Below are 13,444 nucleotides of genomic sequence, written 5' to 3'. Positions count from 1 at the left end.
TTATAGTTTTACATTTTACATTTAAGTCCATGATCCACTTTGAATTAGGTGTGAAGTTTAGGTCCAGGTTCACTTTTCACCTCTAGATGTCCAATTGCTCCAGCACCCTTTGCTGAAAAGTCTAGCCTTCCTCCATTGAATTGCCTTTGCACCTTTGTCAAAAATCAGTTCAGCATTTTTGTGTGAGTCTATTTCTTGGTTCTCTGTTCTGTTCTGTTGATCTGTATCTATCTCTGTGCCAATACTGCACAGTCTTGATTACTATAGTTATATAACAGGTCTGGAAATCAGGCAGACTGTTCTTCCCACTTTACTCTTTTTTTTCCATAATTGTTTTAATTATTCTAGTTCTTTGCTTCTCCATATAAATGTTAGAATAATTTTGTCCATATCTACAAAATATCTTGGCAAGGTTTTGATAGAAATTTTGTTAAACCTGTGTATCAGATTGAAGAGAATTGACATCTTTACTATTTTGAATCTTCCAATCCACTACATTCCAATCCAAATGTAGTCTTTCTCTCCATTTTTTAGATCTTTCATTAGAATTTTGTAGTTTTCAGTAAATAAGTCCTTATGTTTTATTTAATTTACCTGTATTTCATTTTTTGAGCAGTTATAAATTGCATTGTATTTTTAATTGCTGGTGATCATTGCTAGTATATAGAAATACAATTGATTTTTGAATGGTTATCTTGGATTCTGCAACCTTGCCAAACTCATTTATTAGTTTTAGGAAGATTTTTTTGTAGATTCCTTGGGATTTTCGACATAGAAAATTATTTGGAAATAGTGACATTTTTATTTCTTTTCTGTGATTATTAAGTTGTGTCACTTTTATTTAATACTCTTAGGTCAGGCACACTTTCATTTTTTCCTTTATAAACTGTATGCTTTTCATTTGCTTTTCTTGCCTTATTGCAGTGATTAGAACTTCCAGTACTATGCTGTATAAGAAGTGAGACATCCTTGATGAGAGTGGACATCCTTGCTTTGTTCCTGATCTTAGAGGGAAAGCATTCAGTCTTTCACAATTAAATACTAATGTTACCTCTAGACTTTCTGTAGATTCTTTTTATCAAGTTTAGGGAGTTCCCTCTATTCCTAGTTTTCTGAGAGTTCTTAAAATCATGAATGAGTATTGTATTTTGTCAAATGCTTTTTATGAAGCCATTGATATGACCATAAAATTTTTCTCCTTTAGCCTGGTGATATGATGAATAACACTGATTGATTTAAATATTGAGCCAGCCTTACATATCTGGAATAAATTCTCTTTGGTCATGATATATAATTCTTTTCCTATATTGCTGAATTCTATGTGCTAAAATTTTGTTAAGGATTTTTGCATCTATATTTATGAGTGATGTTAGTTTGTAGTTTTATTTTTATGCTGTTGTTTTCTGGTTTTGGTATCAGGGTAATCCTAGCTTCATAAAATGAATTGGGAAGTGTACTTCTCTTCTGGAAGAGATTATGTAGAATTAGTGTTAATTCTTCTTTAAAGTTCTGATAGAATTCCCTGTGAAGCTGTCTGGGCATGGAGATTTCTTTTTCGGAATTTTTAACTTATGAATTCATTTTTCTTAATAGTTACGGGACTATTCAAATGATCTATTTCACTTTGGATGAGGTGTAGTAATTTGTTCTTTTCAAGAAATTGATTCATTTAATCTAAGTTGTTAAATATATGTCTGTTGTGTTGTTTGTGGTATCCCTTATTATCCTTTTGATGTCTGCATCGTTTGTAATGACATTCCCTGTTTTATTCTTTCTTTTTTTTTTAAATAAATTTATTTATTTATTTATTTTTGACTCTGTTGGGTGTTCGTGGCTGTGTGCGGGCTTTCTCTAGTTGCAGTGAGCAGGGGTTACTCTTTGTGGTGGTGCATGGGCTTCTCATTGCAGTGGTTTCTCTTGTTGTGGAGCATGGGCTCTAGGCACAGGCTTCAGTAGTTGTGGCACGCAGACTCAGTAGTTGTGGCTTGCGGGGTCTAGAGCGCAGGCTCAGTAGTTGTGGTGCATGGGCCTAGTTGCTCCATGGCATGTGGGATCTTCCCGGACCAGGGCTCGAACCTGTGTCCCCTGCATTGGCAGGTGGATTCTTAACCACTGCACCACCAGGAAAGTCTCCCCTGCTTTGTTCTTGATATTGTTAATTCGAGTCTCATCTTTTTTTTTTTTTTTCCTTTTTCAGTCTTGCTAGAAATTGGTCAATTTTACTTATCTTTTAAAAGAATCAGGTTTTTGGTTTCACTGCATTTTCTCTTTTGTTTTTCTGCTATCAATGTCGTTGCTTTATACTCTAACTTATTTCCTGTCTTCTGCTTGGTTTAGGTTTATTTTGATATTCTTTTCATATATTCTTGAGAAAGAAGTTCAGATTATTGATTTGAGACTTTTCATTTTATCTAATATAACATTTAATGTTATACAAATTTCACTCTCAGCAATGCCTTAGCACAGATTTTGAAATATTGCATTTTCATTTTTATTTAGTTCAATATATGTTTTAGTTTTCCTTGAGACTTCCTCTTTGACACATGGATTACTTAAAAGTGTATTTAATTTCAAAGCGTTTGACAATTTTTCTGTTTTTTTTCTCTTATTATTTAGAGTTTGATTCCACTGTGGTCACAATGCACACTCTACATAAGTTCAATAATTTTAATTTTGTTGAGGTTTATTTTATGGCCCAGAATATAGTCTATCTTGGGGTATGTCCCATGGACTATTGTAAAGAATGTTTATTCTGCTCTTGTGCATTTGAATGGTTTCTAAATGTCAATGAGATCCTGTTAGTCGATGATGTTGTTGAGTTCTTTCATATTCTTGCTGGATTTATGTCTAGTTACTCTATCAATTTTTGAGAGAGGAATGCTAAATTCCCCAACTATAATTATGGATTTGTCTATTTCTCCACTCAGTTCTATCAGTTTTTGCTTCACATTTTTGTAGCTCTGTTGTTTGGTGCATACACATTTAGGATTGTTATCTTTTTTGTGGAGAACTTTTTGTCATTACATAATGTGCTTCTCTGTGTCTGGTAATTTCCTTTGCTTTGAGGTATACTTCATCTGACAATATAACCACTCCTGCTTTCTTTTAAAAAATAAACCTTTTATTTTAGGATAGAATTACTGTTACAGAAAAGTTGTGAAGAGAGTAAAGAGAGTTTCCATATACCCCACTATCCATTTCCCTTATTATCCAACATCTTACATTAGTATAATATATTTGTCACAGGTAATGAACCAATACTGATATATTATTATTAACTAAAGCCTATACTTTATTCAGATTTCCTTAGTTTTTACCTAACGTCCTTTTTCTGTCTGAGATTCCATTCAGGTTACCACATTACATTTAGTCATAATGTCTCCTTAGAATTCACTTCTCTGTGATTTCTCAGACCTTCTTTGTTTTTGATGACCTTGACAATTTTGAGGAGTACAGGTAAGATATTTTGTAGGATGTCCCTCAAATGGGATTTGTCTGATGTTTTTCTCATAATTAAATTCGGGTTATGGGTTTTAGGGAGGAAGGTCACAGAGTTAAAGTGCCATTCTCATCACATCATGTCAGTAGTACATGCTATCAACATGATCTTTCATTGTTGATGTTAACCTTGATCACCTTGATGAGATGCTGTTTGTCAGGTTTCTCCACTATAAAGTTACTCTCCCCCACCTCTCCCCTTCCATATTGTCCTTCTTGGAAAGGAAGTCATTATGCACAGCCTCATTCCCAGTGAGGAGTGATGTTCCATCTCCCTGAGGGCAGAGTATCTACACAAATTATTTGAAATTCTTCTGCATGGGAGATTTGTCTGTATTCTCCATTTATTTATGTATTGAATCATTTATTTTTAAATAGCAGCATGGACTCAAAGATATTAATTGTATTGGAGAATGGTACTGGAAACCAAGATTGGGGCACTAGGTATGATCCTGGGATGTCATTACTTCTAGGCCCTCTCAGTTGAGAGAGCAGAAAAACCTGTGTGTGTGTACTAACCTGTGTACATACACATATCTATAGATACTGTATTTCTATATGTATCCACTTGTATCTATATTAGGCTAAACATGAGTTTACACGGATTTTTCTCCAACTCTAATCCATCACCCGTGGATCATTCTGGGCTTCTCCCTTGTTTGTCTGTAACCTCCCGTTCCAACAGTGAGAAACTTGGCTTCCAACACTCACCATCCATTTACTTAATTGCTCAAGTCCAGTATACATAGGTATTTGTTTCAGAATTGTTAATCCATACCATACCTCTGTGGGAAACAACTGTTGATGAGAGTACAGTGCTTATGCACAGTTCTTTTTGCCTTTACTCACACAATTTCCATTTATTTCCAAACTTATTTACCTTCTTCCCTCCCTTCATGGAGGCTGTTTACACATTTGTAATACAGTTACATTGCTTCATCACAGTCTGCACTCCATCCTGGGCTCCCTTGACCTCCTAAATGATTTTTTAAATTTTGCGTACATTACAGTTCACTCTGTGCTGTAAAGTTCAAAGGATTTTGACAAATGCATAGTGTCATAGATCCACCATTACATTCTCATACAGAAGAGTTTCACAGCCTTAAAAATAAGCCCCTGCATTTCACCTATTCAACCTTCCTCCCTCTCCAAATCCCTGGCAATCAGTGATCTGTTTACTGTATCTATAGTTTTGCCATTTAAAGATGTCATATAAATGGAATTATACATTCTTCAGTCTTTTCAGATTGGTTTATTTTAATTAGCATTGGGCATTTAGGACTCATCCATTTTGTGTGTGTGTGTGTGTGTGGCTTGGCAGCTAATTCCTTTTTATCACAGAATAATATTCCATTGCCTGGATGTACCACAGTTTGTTTATCTATTTACCTATTAAAGGACACCATGGTTGCTTCCAGTTTTTGGCAGTTATAAAGAAAACTCTATAAACATCCACATGCATGTTTTTGTACAGACATAAGTTTTTAAATCTGTTGGATAAATAACTAGAAGCCTGATTGCTGGATTGTATGGTAAAACTATGTTCAGCTTTGTAAGAAATTGTGTCTTCCAACCTGGCTGTACCATTTTGCATTCCAACCAGCAATGAATGAGAGTTCCTGTTACTTAGAATGCTCACGATTGATATTAGTTTTTACTTAATGGTTGCACAATTTATATTATCTATCTTTTTACTTTTAACCTACTTATATCACTGTATTTGAAATGAGTTTCTATATGAATTTGTACGCAACATATAGTTTGGTTATGTTGTTAACTCCACTCTGCCAATCTCTTTTAATTGGTGTTTTGGAACGTTTACATTTAATGTAATTATTGACCTTTGAGGGCTTGTCTGCCATTTTATTTTTTGTTTTCTGTTTGTTCTCTTTGTTTTTCATTTTCTTTTTTCCTGCCTTCCCGCGGGTACTTGAACATTTTTAAGGTTCCCATTTTGATTTATGTATAGTGTTTTTGAGTGAATCGCTTTGTGTAGCTTTTTTAAATGGTTATTTTAGTTATTACATTATATCTATGTAACTTATCAGAGTCTACTGTTATTGACATTTTACTAGTTCAGGTGAAGTATAGACACCTTACCTCCCTTTACATCCTTTGCCCTTCCCCATTTATAGTCTAATTGTCTTAAATATTTCCTCTAATACATGTAGAACCACATTAGACAGTGCTATAATTTTCGCTTCAACTGTCAAACATAGTTCAGAAAACTCAAGTGGAGAAGGAAAATATATCTGCCTATATTTTGTCTTGCTATTGTTCTTTCTTTGTTCTTGATGTTCCAAGACTCCTTTTTTAATCATTTCCTTTCTGTTTAGAGAATTTCCTTTACCCATTCTTTTACATCTCTGGTGACAAATTCTTAGTTTCCCTCCATCTAAGAATGTCTTGATTTCCCCTTAATTCCTGAAGGATATTTTCACTGCTTATAGGATTCCGGGTTGAGACTTCATTTCTTTCAGCACTTGGAAAATGTGGTGACACTCTTTTGTGGGCTTTGTTGGGTTTTTCTTTTTTCATAAGAAATTCACTCTCATTTGAATTGCTTTTTCCCTGTTAGTGTCATTTCTCTCTTGCTGTTTCCAAGATTTTTCCTTTGTTTTTAGCTTTCAAAAGTTTCACTATGTCTTGATATAGATTTCTTTGAGTTTATCTTATTTGAGGTTTGATCAGATTATTGAATCTATATATTTATGTCTTTTGCCAAATTTGGAAAGTTTTCAGCCATTTTTTCTTCAAGCACTTTTTCAACCCATCCTTTTCTCCTCTTCTTCTGCAACTTTGATGACATTAATGTTAGGTTTTGTTGTTGTTGTTCTTATAGTCCCACAGATCGCTGAAGCTCTATTTATTCATTTTTTTTCAGTCTATATTCCCTCTGTTGTTCAGATTGGGTAATTTCTATTGTTCTAACTTCGAGTTCACTGATTCTTTCTTCCATCTCCTCCATTCTGCATTCTCCACTGAGTTGTTTATTTCGGTCATTGTATTTTTCTGTTTTAAGGTTTCCATCTGGCTCTTCTTTATATCTTCTACTTCTTTGCTTAGAGTTTTTTTGAAGTATAGTTAATTTACAATGTTGTGTTAGTTTCAGGTGTACAGCAAAGTGTATGTATATAAACATATCCTTTTTCAGATTTTTTTCCATTATAGGTTATTACAAGAGACTGAATATAGTTCCCTGCACTATACAGTAGGTCCCTGTTGCTTATCCACTTTATATATAGTAGTGTGTATATGTTAATCCCAAACTCCTAATTCATCTCTCTCCCCAGCCCCACTATCACCTTTGGTAACCATAAGTTTGTTTCCTATGTCTGCGAGTCTACTTCTGTTTTGTAAATAGGTTCATTTGTATCATTTTTTTAGATTCCACATATAAGTGATATCATATGATATTTGTCTTTTTCTGTCTGACTTACTTCACTTAATATGATAATCTCTAGGTCCATCCATATTGCTGCTAATGGAATCATTTCATTCTGCTTTATGGTTGTGTAATATTCCATTGTATATATATATATACCACATCTTCTTTATCCATTCATCTGTTGATGGACATTTAGGTTGCTTCCATGTCTAGGCTATTGTAAATAGTGCTGTTATGAACATTGAGGTGCATTATTTTTTTGAAGTAGAGTATTCTTTGGAAATATGCCCAGGAGTGGGATTGCAGGATCATGTGGTATACAGTTTCTATTTTTCAAGTGTGCTTATAATTGCTCATTGAAGCATTGTATCCTTGTCAGATAATTCCAACATCTCTGTCATCACAGTATTGGCAAGTAATGATAGTCTTTTTTTGTTCACGTTGAGGTTTTCCTGGTTCCAATGACAAGTGATTTCCAATTGAAAACTGGACATTTTGGATATTATGTTGTGAGAATCTGGATCCTATTGAAACTTCTGTTTCAGCTGGCTTCTTCTGAGATTCATCCTGTAGCAAAACGGAGGGGTGGGGGGCGGCATGCTACCTCCTTACTGCCAGGTAGAGGTAGAAATCCAGATTTTCCACTTGGCCTCAACATCTGAGGGGAGAGGGGCTCTATTTACTGCTGGTCCAGCATGGGAATTCCAGCACCACTAGCCTTCCACTGATACTACCCCAGTGGGAGGGGGAGGGATGCTCCATTACTGCCAAGTAGTGGGGGACATCTAGGTTCTCCCTATATTCTCCGTTGACAAAGTTGAGGGCAGGGAGCTAAAATGTTTTCCTTTTTATAAATTGCTGTCATAAACAAAGCTGTGCTGAACGTGCATGCTCAAGTGGGAGTATTTGGAGTCTTGGAGGTGGAACTACAGGTAAGAGAGAATGCTCATGGCACTTTGAGAGTGATTGTTTTCAAACCGAGGATCCCATGGTGGTGTTAGTGACTTCAAGAGAGGACACAGGATGCTGTATGAGGTGTCAGACTGGTAGGACCTTCTCCATCTGGGTTCTCCTCCCTGATTCAACTGGAGATGCTCCCCTCTCCCCCTGTCTTGTTCACTCAGCTTCTGGATAGGATTTCATGTGAAGACATAGTTCCATGACTAAAGAGAGAGAAAGAGAGAGAACATTTGGAAAAAAGTGAAAATGCCTGAGATTCCTTCCATTTGTGAATTTCTGTAATAAAGGTCCTGGTCCTGAACATAAAGGCTGTTCAGGAAAGAAGACATGAACTTGAATATAAATGGCTATGAGAGCCTTTTAAAACAAAGAATTGGCTGTAGAATTATCTCAAAATGCAAAACATTTTGGTGCATTTAAAACAGCATTTGATTTATAACAAAGCTAATTAGCACAGAATTCTTTAGATACACATCAATTATGTGAGATGAGCTGCACCTGTACCAAAATTCCCAGGCTCACAGGTTTGGAGGAGAACACCTGTTTGGATGGGCCCTCAGAGAGATTTGAAAGGAGGGACAGGTGAGGAGGTTGCCAGGGGAGGAGGAGAGTTACAAAACTGTTCAGAACTCTCAAAGAAAGATCCTTTGCTAGCAGAGATTTTTTTCCTAAGCATCTCTCCTCCTGAGCCCCCATCCACCATTCCCACACTGCATGTGGGTCTCACTTCCAGAGGCAGCTGTCTCATGTTCAGTTCATGACACCTTCAGAAGCTCTGCTAATAACTGCAGATCGGAAAAGCATTCGGCCCATGGGGACCAATTTCTTTTTCCATCACCTGTGGCTTCTCAACATGAAATTAAAGGCAGCAGCAAGTAATTGAAACTAGTGGCACCTCCCAAAGTTCAGCTGCTGCCAGGGGACCTGGCCTGTGCACTGCCTCCCCCCCTGTCACTCCCACCTTCCATCCTGGGATTGAGCAAACTACAGGATTGGCTTTTTCACAAAAGTGAGACTGACGTCACTCTGTCAGCGCTTGGCTAGGTCGGTTAGCTAAGGCTGAGTGAGCCGCCCTGCCTTGCCCAGTCCAGGCCACAACGGGGTCTGGTATCTCCAGACCTAGGTCTGCCGGAAGGTGACCCTCTCAGCCAGAGCACAGCTCCATGAGCCCCCTTCTCAGGAAGCCTCTGGAGCTGGCCGAGCCAGGGGTCTCCCCCAGGCCTTGCCCGAAGTGCAGGGCTTGGAGAAGACCGTTGCCAGCCCTCTGTCCCAGGAGGACCATGAAAGCCCCCGCGAGCTGCCTCTGCCCTGGTGGATGGGGTTGGAGGGCAATGCTTTCCTCCCAGGAGAGAAGCCTGGACTGTAGGTTCATGGGGGAGAAGGAAAAAGGGAGGGGAGCCTCTCATGGTGCCCACATGGCCCTGACCAGGGTCACTGGTGACATTTCATAGTCACATGGACAAACTCAGGTGTGCAAAGAAAAAGGCAGTTTGGATTTGCTGAAGCTTTGGATACAAGAGGTGAGGAGTCAAGGATATCATCACAGTTTTTGGCTTGAGCTAAGAAAGGATGGAGTTGCTGAGGTATTAGAAGGAGTACCTTTTGGGTGGAAATTGGGAGTGATAGTTTGGGAAGGAGGCAGTCGGATTTATGAGCCTGGAGGTCGGGGGAGAGGACCAGGCTGAAGATATAAACACATGAGGCATCAGCTGGCTCTGACATTCTTTCCTCAACTACTTCATACCTGGCAGAGGCCCCACTCCCCCTGGTGTGTTGGATGCTCTCTCCCCTGGGTCCCCTGCCACCTGCCCTCTCTCCCTGCAGAGTCACAAGCTGGCAGGCAGGGGTGTGGACCTCTGCCCCTATCAGCCGGGCTCCTGGGCCCACGAGCTCTCTCTGTGTTTGGGTCCCAAACAGAACACCCTCCGATAAGATGCCCCAGCCCACTCATGGGTGCCCACTCACACCGGCCAAGTGTCACGGAAGGAATGTGGGGGCAGCTGGGCCCGAATCACAAGACAGAAACACACAGGACACGTATGTCATGCCAGGAAGTGCCTCATGAAAGAGAGAAGCCCGAATAGGCCACGGGGTGTGGGGATGGGGTAGGGGAGGGTGGGGTGGGCTCAGAGGAAACTGGCCCTGGTGACTCAGCCTGCAGTTCTATTGGACGCAGCATGTGTTACCAGAGAAAACAAATTCCTCATGCAGGTTTATCTCCTGTGGAGGAGGGATAATCAGCAGCAGGAAGTGGCAGAGGAAGAAGGCCAGGAGCTCCTGCCCCAGCCCAAGGCCGGTGCCAGAGTCTGCTAGGCAGAGCAGACAGTGGTCCAGGAACACCTGCTCCCAGGATGGGGGCCTCTGGTGGCCCTGGGTAGGGGAGAGGCCCCATACCTCACAAGTCATATCAGGCCCAGCCCAGGTCGCCTGCGGTGGGTGGCCACTAGGGAGGTGGAGAGTCCTGTGGAAACGCTGAGGGGCAGAGGGGAGACAAGTTAAAGCAAATGTAGGCGCAGAATTTCTGAGGCACCATGTGAAAATCTCCATGGTGACACTGAGCTTTGAGTGGGAAGTCTGTTATGCTTGACAGTACAGGGAAGCACAGCTCACATTAATGTGAACGGCGGTCCCTGGATTTGTGTAGCGCACAACCTGCCCAACCATCCCTGGGGGCTCTGGGTGCAAGGTCCCAATTCTCCATCTATACGGTGGTAATTATGTTACAAGAGATAGGTTCCCATCCTCAGCAGGTACATTTGGGAGAACACATCCCTGGGAGCCACATGTAACACTTAATAGGACCTGCTCACTAGAGCAAGTCACACCTTGACAATGGCCAAATGGGAACCACTCTTAGCTTTTCCTCTGCCCCTTCTTTCTTTTATTCCAGTGGTTCTCACAGTGTGGTCCCCAACCCAGCAACAGCAGCACCACCTGGGAACTTGGAGATACAATTCTTGGGTCCTCCCAGGACCTAATGAATCAGAAATTCTGGGTTTGGGGCCCAGCCAGCTGTGTTTAACAGTTCTCCAGGGGATTCTGATGCCCTCTAGTTTGAGGGAGACCCACACAGCATGGAGACAGGAGGTTTTCTGCCTTAGAATCACCTGGGGAACTTTAAAAAATGCCCATGCCTGTGTCCCACCCCCAGAGATTCAGATTTCATTGGTCTGAAGTCCAGCCTGGGCATCAGGATTTTCAGCTGCCTGCCAGCCAAGAACTTGCTTTCTGAAGCACTGGAAAGTGGCTCAGTGTCACTGTCTGGGACCAGAGGGTCGGTCCTTGGGTGGAGGCTGTACCTGACATCTCATAACTCTGCCCCTTACTCCTGGGGAGGCAACTCAGTGGAGGGAGAGGTCCCTGGGCTCTGGGATGAAGATGATGCAGATTCCATGGGCACCTTCCCCAGAGATCCTAATTCAGCAGGTCTAGAGTAGGACCTGGTGAGCATTGTCCCTGGAGATTTGGATGTGGGGTTGAGGAATCCCTTCTGAGAACCTCAGGTCATGAACACCAGGTTCTATTTCCATCTCCACCATTCACCAGCCACGTGTCCCCAGCAGGTCACTTCATCAACTGTCACTTCATCTATGACTGTCCTGGTCACCTCAGGGCTGTCCTGAGACCACATAGAGATGGTCAGGACTGACCATTGTGGGTGGTGGGACAGAGGCAAGGAATTGCTGGAGTGTCCCTCCATCTGCCTGACAGTTGAGGTCGTGTGGGAGCCCTTAGTCAGAGTGCCTAGCTGGGTGGATAGAGCCTTTGCTGAAAGAGCAGAAGCAGGGTGGGTGGGTGTCTCTCCCAGCTCCTTGGGAACGGGCGGTGGGGTGTGCAGTGGGGGAAGGGGCAGGTCCTGAGGTCCTGGGAGCCACATCCAAGACCAAAATCCATGGGTAACCAAGGGGCCTTCTTTTCCGATGGGCTCCACGACTGTTGGGACTTGGGGCTCTTGTGTTCAGCTGCCCCTGCCCGACACCAGCCTCAGCCCCTTAGCCTGATAGGAGTTTCGTTTTCTCCCAGCATGAGGCCAGAAGCAGACCGGCTGGTGGAGCTGCGTGAGGGGACACCGGGGATACAGGATCCTTTGAATTCCGGGCTCTGTCATCCTCAGAGTCACCGGATGGCCACCCCCGGCCGGACTTCGCTTCTGCATTCAGGCAGGAAGAGTAGGAAGCAGCCAGGAGACAGGGCGGTGACTGTGTCTGGAACCAGCCCTTCCCCAGCATGCCAGACCCCTGCCATGTGGAACTCATTGGTGAACTTGATCACGTGCAAGGCCCAGCTGCCGGGGAAGCTGGGGAGAGGGGCTGCCTGGAACAAAATACAGGGGTGAGGCTGGAGGGAAAGGTGGCGCGGGCTCCCAGGCTGGTCACTCTGACACTTGCCAGGTGTGCCTCTCCTTGGCCATTTACTCCACAGCAGGGTCACTCAGACCCCCACAGGCACAACAGGGTTTCCTGCTCCTCCTCACCCGATGCCCCAGCCCCCTAAAGCCCAGGACGCAACCCGAGGGTCCTTGCCATTGGGATAAAGACACCGACTGGGAACAGCTCCCTTAAGCCATTATGGATGAGCCACGTGTCCTGGAACACATCCCTGTTCCCTGGAGCCTTGGTTTCCATGATTTTCCCTGACTGCCCATTGGTGCTTCTACAAATCAAACGAGGAGATCATTGTGGGAACAGTGAAAGGGTGAAAAGTCTGGTCAAAGTGCCAGGCAATAAACCCTGACTCGCTCTCTTCCCTCCTCCAGAGTTTCTCACCATCTCTCAATCCCTGCTCAGGTGGGACTTGCATTCTCATCCTCCTCACCTCTGCGGCTCCTCGCGGGCACCAGTGTCTCCCTCCCACAGTCCTGGCTCTGAGGCCTGGCAGCCCGTCCCCTCTGGGCTGGGGTCTTGTCACTGCAGGCTCCACCCTGCGTGCCTGCCTCAGGCTCCGCATGGTGGCCATGGCCTGGGCCACAGGGGGTCTGACCTTGGCCGCCGCGGGCCTTCCTCATCAGCACTTCTTCACCTGTCAGGAGGAGATAATAATGGAGGGAAGGCAAGCAAAAGGCCCAGCACTCAGCAAACCTAAACAGCCCTTGAAATGCTTCATAATCAGAATGCTTTTTCCCCCTTTTGAAAACAAGAATGGAACGAGAATGGACAGGTCGAGAGAGGGAACAAGGTCACAGCTTCGGTGGCCAGGGAGGGGGAGAGAGGGGAGGGAAATGAGGGTGTTCCTTGAAGGCACAAGGGCGGGGCCTGCGAGGGGCATCCGAGGGGAAGGGGTGGCCGACGATGGGCCACTCCACTCAGCAGGCATGTGGTCAGGTGAGTGTTCGGAGCGCTCTGCAGGTCGTGCCTCTCAATGGCTGCCAGCCTCACAGGGGCACAGGGAGGGAGGGGCTGTGGGCATGACAAGATCCCATTTATTAGGTGTGAGGAGGGCACCCTAACATCTGGGCCGGGAATCTGGGTCACCGCTGCTGGCGCCCACTCCTGGGGGTGACCTGGGGGCCATCCTGGGGACCCTGACCTCCTCATTGCAGCAGAGATGGTCCAGATGACCTTCATCAGACAGAACAGACCTCAAGGATGACCCCATCTC

Source organism: Balaenoptera ricei, chromosome 2 (assembly GCF_028023285.1).
Source record: "Balaenoptera ricei isolate mBalRic1 chromosome 2, mBalRic1.hap2, whole genome shotgun sequence".
Taxonomy (NCBI): domain Eukaryota; kingdom Metazoa; phylum Chordata; class Mammalia; order Artiodactyla; family Balaenopteridae; genus Balaenoptera; species Balaenoptera ricei.
The sequence above is the reverse complement of the archived record's forward strand: the minus strand, read 5'-3'. Positions refer to the sequence as shown.